Here is a 6296-nt window from a genome sequence, read left to right on the forward strand (position 1 = left end):
ACACACACACACACACACACACACACACACACACACACACACACACACACACACACACACAACACACACACAAACACACACACACACACACACACACACACACCACGTCCTATATAATCACATCAATACACTACATTGTTAACTCACATATTACCCAAAACACCCAACTATTATTACATCAATACTTGTTAGACAATCATACTTGATAGCCGAGCCATTCCCATAATGAGTTTCAGTGTCACTAACTTCTGTTCGTATTGCAGCCGTGATTACATCCCACACAACTTATTGTTGGTCAAGAGTCGACTGCATGATGTCAGTTGTAATCCATAAAAGTTTGCACTTGTGCTAATGTTCATAACATCATTTTACCTGAAATAATAAGAATGTAAACAGTCAAGTAGACAACATACAATCAATGACAAAAACAAAAATATCAACTCTTGCACATTGACTCAAAATGTCAAATGTGTTGATCAGTCAACATTGATTAGTCACACCTTGGTAACACTGTCATGATCAAACGTTTACTGTAAGTTAGTCTATCTGCTGCATTCCTTCTTTACCTACTCTACCTGCTCTCTACAGCTACATCAAGCGAGCAGACATGAAAACATTCTAGTGTCATTCTAAGGTTGCAATTTCCTTATTGTGTGTTGTATTTGTTGATACACTGTCTGATATACACCAACAACAGGTGAGAAGTATTTACACCTTCAGATGGCTTGAGTCATATCTGCACACGAACATGAACCCAGAATGGTTTAAACAACTTTTATTACTTAACACTCATAGAAACACACCAATAGACATAACTGCAGGTATTAAAGAGTTTGGTGATTCGATCAGTCAACAAATACAAGCATCTGGTGACAACTGATCAAAAACTTGGAGACAAAGTTGTTAGTCGTCTTTCGTTTGTATTCCAACAGACTTGCTGCATTACAGTACATTGTCTGTTTATTAGCTGGGTACAGCTGTATTTGACAGTCAGGTATTGACTTGTTCTTTGTATCTGTTCAACAAACGTCATTTGTCATCTCTTTATGAAGAAATCAACTCAACATCTTGGCTACTTTAGCACCAACAGTCACCCTGTTGCCAATATTTATGCAGTCATTGTTAAGTGACAAATATTTACAGTTGGACATCTCTCTTTGCATGATGCAGGTTTGCAGAGTTATGAGTCTATAAAAACATTGCCTTTTGTGGGGTACGTGTAAGGTCGGTGATTCACACATATACAAGAAGATTTCAGACGTTATACAGCACTCACCCTGGAATCGTCAAAAAGTGAGCAAGAATCATGTGTATTGGTCATAAATCAATGTATATCTATTGAATGAGTAGTGAAAGAGTGTACTGCATGTCATTTAACTTGACTGAATGCTACTATTCAGATGCAGCTACATCCCGTGAGCACAACCACAGAAAGTGTGAGAAAGAAAACATACAAATTTATGACACCCATAGATGGACAAGTGTTACTCATGATAGTAGAAGCTCAGTCAAAATAGATCGAGGATATTCCAACAGACAAAAATCTATTGCAGTGCTGAGGGACTTAATTGTTTGCTTATCAATATGGGTTACCCAAACAGATCATTCTAGACAACAAACTGCAGTTTACTTCAAACGTATTTGAAACGTTCTATATAATCAAACAAAATAAAACAAATAGAAAGCCCACACTACCAACCATCAACAATGGTGAAGTAGATTGTTTGGACAAAATGGATTGCTTGAGATCGTAATTAATGGTGTGTGGTGTGCTATGTCAATGATCACGTGTGCACTCTAAGAGTGCCACAAAACTTTGACTCCTCTCTTTCCAGCCTGGGCGAGTTTGTCTCTCTCTCTAGCAACCTGAACGCAAAGCCTCCGCTCAGCTAGTTGCCATGTTGATACATGTCCTTTGATCCTAAGTTGGCAGCCAGAACACCGACTGCTATGACAGAATTAAGTGCCATCTGCTCACCTGTTCTCAAAAAATCACACTAGAACTCGACTGGATCTTCTCCATCCAAACATTGATGCAAATGTTGCAAGCAAGCAGGCAGAACAACAAAGGAACAACAGAGGGTTCTTTTTGTGAGTTATAATTACGTAAACTGACTATAGTCTACAGCCTTTTGGACAGCTAGGTTCCATTAAAGCTAAACAAAAAGAAGCAAACACAGAGAAGAGAGCAGTGCTATTGTATCACCCAAACAAAACAATTAACAACTAAGACGTGTCACAAATAACACAAAATGTATCACAAAGGTCCTGATCAGGCATGCAAACCATCAAGTTACAAAGAAGACATGACAACAGAACGCAAACAAATATAAGAAATAAAACAACTGTTTCCATGTGCACATACAATAAAGAATTTGTACTCTAGCTATGCAACCGCTTCCAATGCAAGTCAAGATTGACTGATATGATTATCATTGTCCATGAAGATAAGAGATGTCGTGTCTCAAGTGTGTCTAAGAAGGTGCAAAGGCGTTCCAATGTAGCAGATGTGTACAGTGATAGGAAAGCGATTACTGGGAAGCAGATGCACGTGTGTCATGTGCAGCACATGACAAGAAATCAAGATTACATACGTAATTAGTTTGCATTGGTAGACAACAAAGAAAACTTTGATTCACTAGCATATGAGGTGACCAGAGCCACAAGCTTCACTAGCATATGATGTAACCTTTGGCTTGTAAAATCAATAACCAACATACAAGCATGGTACCCTGAGTCTGTCGTATAAAGCAAATCATGTAAGTACCAGGCATGGCTGCATGAGACCCCAGCCATATTTTTCTGACCCCTCAGGTAACTCCCACATGATCTGGTAATTCATTGTGAGAGTGAATCCAGGACTACTGTGTATCTGCCGAGATCTGTCCAGTATGCCGATGCTGCACCACCATCACTAACACAGACTCAAAGTTAGACACCAGGCACACCACCTGACTACTAGCTGGTGCAAGAATCTGATTTGTTTGTTAGCAGCGCCAGCTTTCTCTCAAGCAGTCGCATCAGTGATGAACAAATGCAGTCATATTAATTTACGTCAGACCAGCCAGCCTCACATGAGGACTTGCAGAAGCATTGACAACACTGTGGACACCTGATCCAGCAACAGTTTGAGATTGTGTATATACATCACTGACAGATAAATATACCGGTACGAGAAAACCATAAGAGTAGTTCAGTGTGTTCAATCATTATATACTTATTAATTAATCAATACCTGCCCTAGGAGCAGACTTGTCAAGTAAGACATTCTTAGATTTGGTCGCTCAACTTCAGGTCCTTGGCCATGCAAGACTGTATATGTAGCACAAAACTTTTATTAATTGAAAAAGGGATGTACCCAAATCATGTGACACACCCAGCACAGAGACTAAAACCCTGTAAGTTATTCAGGAGAACTACGCCGATGCTGACAATCTCCTGAAACTGGGCCAACTACTCACAGCTAAGAACACCAGCATAGAATGCCTACTGAGGTGTGACCACCCAAAGTAAAATATAAATGTGACATTCTACACACATACACACACACACACACACACACACACACACACACACACACACACAGTCACACACACACACACACACAACTGAAAATTTCCCTACACAAAGCTGTCACACCCACCACTAAATATTCTATCTATACACACTTTGCACAAACCATACGAAGAAAAGTTAATACAAAAGTTAATGCACACTTTATCACTAATACTTTTGACTTGAGATAACCTGACTAGTGAATGTAACTTTAAACAAACAGATGTAACTTAATTATTCATACATTTTGTCTTCTTTGCCTTCTAGTATTCCCAATTACCTTGCAATCTCAAACTAAAATATTTTCTAACTCTCTGACCAAATATAAACCAAAATGTCACGTGACCCTTCCAACATGGATTTAATTAATTGAGCAAGTCACGTGACCGTATTTATAAACTAATACTTAAATCTACAAAAGAAAGATTTCAAATTATGTTATGCTGCTTACTGTCACCAAATAGGCTTATTGTCACCAAACAGTCACTTAAAAACAATTAATAAAATAATTTAATTTAGTGCCAAAATAATTCATCAACATCCATCCATAAAACTTTTAATTTCATTACACAATAAATATCAACATTTATTAATACTCACTATTCAGTGTGTCTCGTGTCTTCACATCACACATTAAAGCATTGCAGCACTCTATCACACTCGCACACTTTGAACAGCAGTCGCAATGTCTGAACAAAAATCGATGTCTACACGTTAACACTTCAATGTGTAATGCCTACTGCCTCTTACCTGCAATACTCATCAATCACATTTACATCTTTCATTGCCACCTCGTGTATGTGACTTCTGCCCACATCTTCTTTCCTAACATATTTATTGTCTATTATTGAAATTGTAATATGATCACTTGCACTCAAACATCACAACACACAACACTGACACACCCACACCTCAATTCACCATCTACACATTTTGTACAAAAACTATCAAAATGTAAATGTCACACAAACAATTAGATTGCTGTCATGTCGGCTGCTCTTCTATTGCCTTGTACAAATGCACAGCCGAGTGCACATTTACTGTATTACCTCACATACACCAGCATCCCAATAGAAGGGAGTTAGAACACAAAACTTTAATTTTTACTACAAAAACACCTACAATACTCACAACTTTATCCGACTGACGTTGTAACGTTAAATGTTGTTGTACAATATCAGTAAAAAGTGTAAAAACATTTGAATATGATAGAAATTCAAAGGAAAGGTAGAGAAATCATATTCAATCAATCGCATCCGGGGCTACTAAAAGTAGCCCGGATACAATAGCAATCCAAATATTTGTTTGCAGTTTGTGTGATTTCTATTGTGTTCACTGACATGCTTGCTGTCGGTCTGATATTGCAAGGCAGTGGAGTTGCCGTCGAGCGACAAGTAGATTGAGATGTAGAGAAAAAGTGTGAGGATTGTCTCGTTTGTTGATTGACGAACGAGTGTTGTGTTGATGTGGATGGTTTGTATTTGTGATTTCTAGCTGATTGTCGGTATCAGTCTTAACGATTTTTGTGTATTTTTAAATTAATTTAATTAATGTGTCTGCTCCCACGAATTAACGCGCACGCGCAGACACACCCACGCAAAGTTGAAATCGTGCCTTTATCCACACATTTACTAGACTCAAGCCAGTCTCTCCCCGCCTTCGTCATTCCCCGCATTGTCAATCCAATCCACGGCGAGGATTGACAATCCGGGGAATGACGAAGGCGGGGAGAGACTGGCTCGAGTCTACACATTTACCATTTACTAGCTTGCTGTTGAACGACAAACGCTCCGAGTTTCGTATGTCATCACGATAGTGCGATGATGCTCTGGTTTCCACCCATTTCCGGGTCATGTGCACCAAGAACGATTGAGAGCGCCTTGTCGTTCAACAGCAAGCTATTTCAAGATGGTAATGGTATTAGACTAAACAAAAATAGACGAGCAACCACGCCCATAACTCAAAGGACTCCTCGTAGCGGCGTCACATGCCTGCGTAATAAGGTCTGGCAACGAGAGACTATACGTGTGCAGTGATGTTTGTGTACGCATGCATCAAACGCAGCGGGGGGGGAGTTGTGGCGATGTGAGTAGAGCATAATATGTATCACAACATGCACTCAACAGTCTTTGTGTTAGAAATTTTTGGCATTCCGGTACACGACATACGAAAAAGGCACCAGAGAAGAGACACGGGCATTCCTGTTCCTCTAGTAGTACGTCGGAGCAATTCCCTTGAGGTGTACTAGTCTTGCACAGCCAGCCCCTCCCCTTTTAACTTTCGTTGAGAATTTTCTGACTGGTTGTCTTCTACGGAATGGGAAGAGCGCTTTCAAGAAGAACGGTACAAGCTCTCTGCAGTGGCTAATGTTGAGGTCGTGGGTGGTGATGCTACTGAAACACGAAAGAGCAGCCATAAAGCAATCGCGATGTTGCTAGTAACGTTAATTGACAACAAAATTTGGAAATAACCTGTTGTCGTTGAGACTGACCGCAAAGCAGATCTCCTGGAGCAGCTCACTGAAATATTCATATCAGAGAAGATTTTACCTGACGTCTGTTTTCAAGGATGATGGTGGAAAAAAGGTACTGATACTTCTCACTGAGATGGACTCTGGTTCATATAGTGATACTCTTTGGAAAATGGGGCTGGTTGTCACAAAAACACTTTTCAGTCAAATTGAAAAAGTTGTAGTAGATGTTCGTCTCAAGAGTCTTTGGAGAAATTTCTGTCTTGTTTGT

The 6296-nt window shown here is 39.6% G+C and overlaps 1 protein-coding gene across 5 annotated transcripts in view; it reads left to right on the plus strand.

The window, feature by feature from the left end:
• The first annotated feature begins 4872 nt into the window (after positions 1 to 4872).
• LOC134184758 (uncharacterized) overlaps positions 4873 to 6296 on the plus strand; it is a 7417-nt gene continuing 5993 nt past the window's right edge. For 2 of the 5 annotated variants that reach the window (XM_062652504.1, XM_062652516.1), the window contains exon 1: positions 4873 to 4974. The gene's annotated coding sequence lies outside the window, so the exon portion shown is untranslated. Of the gene's footprint in view, positions 4975 to 6120; positions 6141 to 6296 lie in introns of those variants that run through there. The other 3 variants (XM_062652521.1, XM_062652528.1, XM_062652510.1) reach the window with 3 other exon arrangements.

Source organism: Corticium candelabrum, chromosome 1 (genome assembly GCF_963422355.1).
Source record: "Corticium candelabrum chromosome 1, ooCorCand1.1, whole genome shotgun sequence".
NCBI classification, from domain to species: Eukaryota; Metazoa; Porifera; class Homoscleromorpha; order Homosclerophorida; family Plakinidae; genus Corticium; species Corticium candelabrum.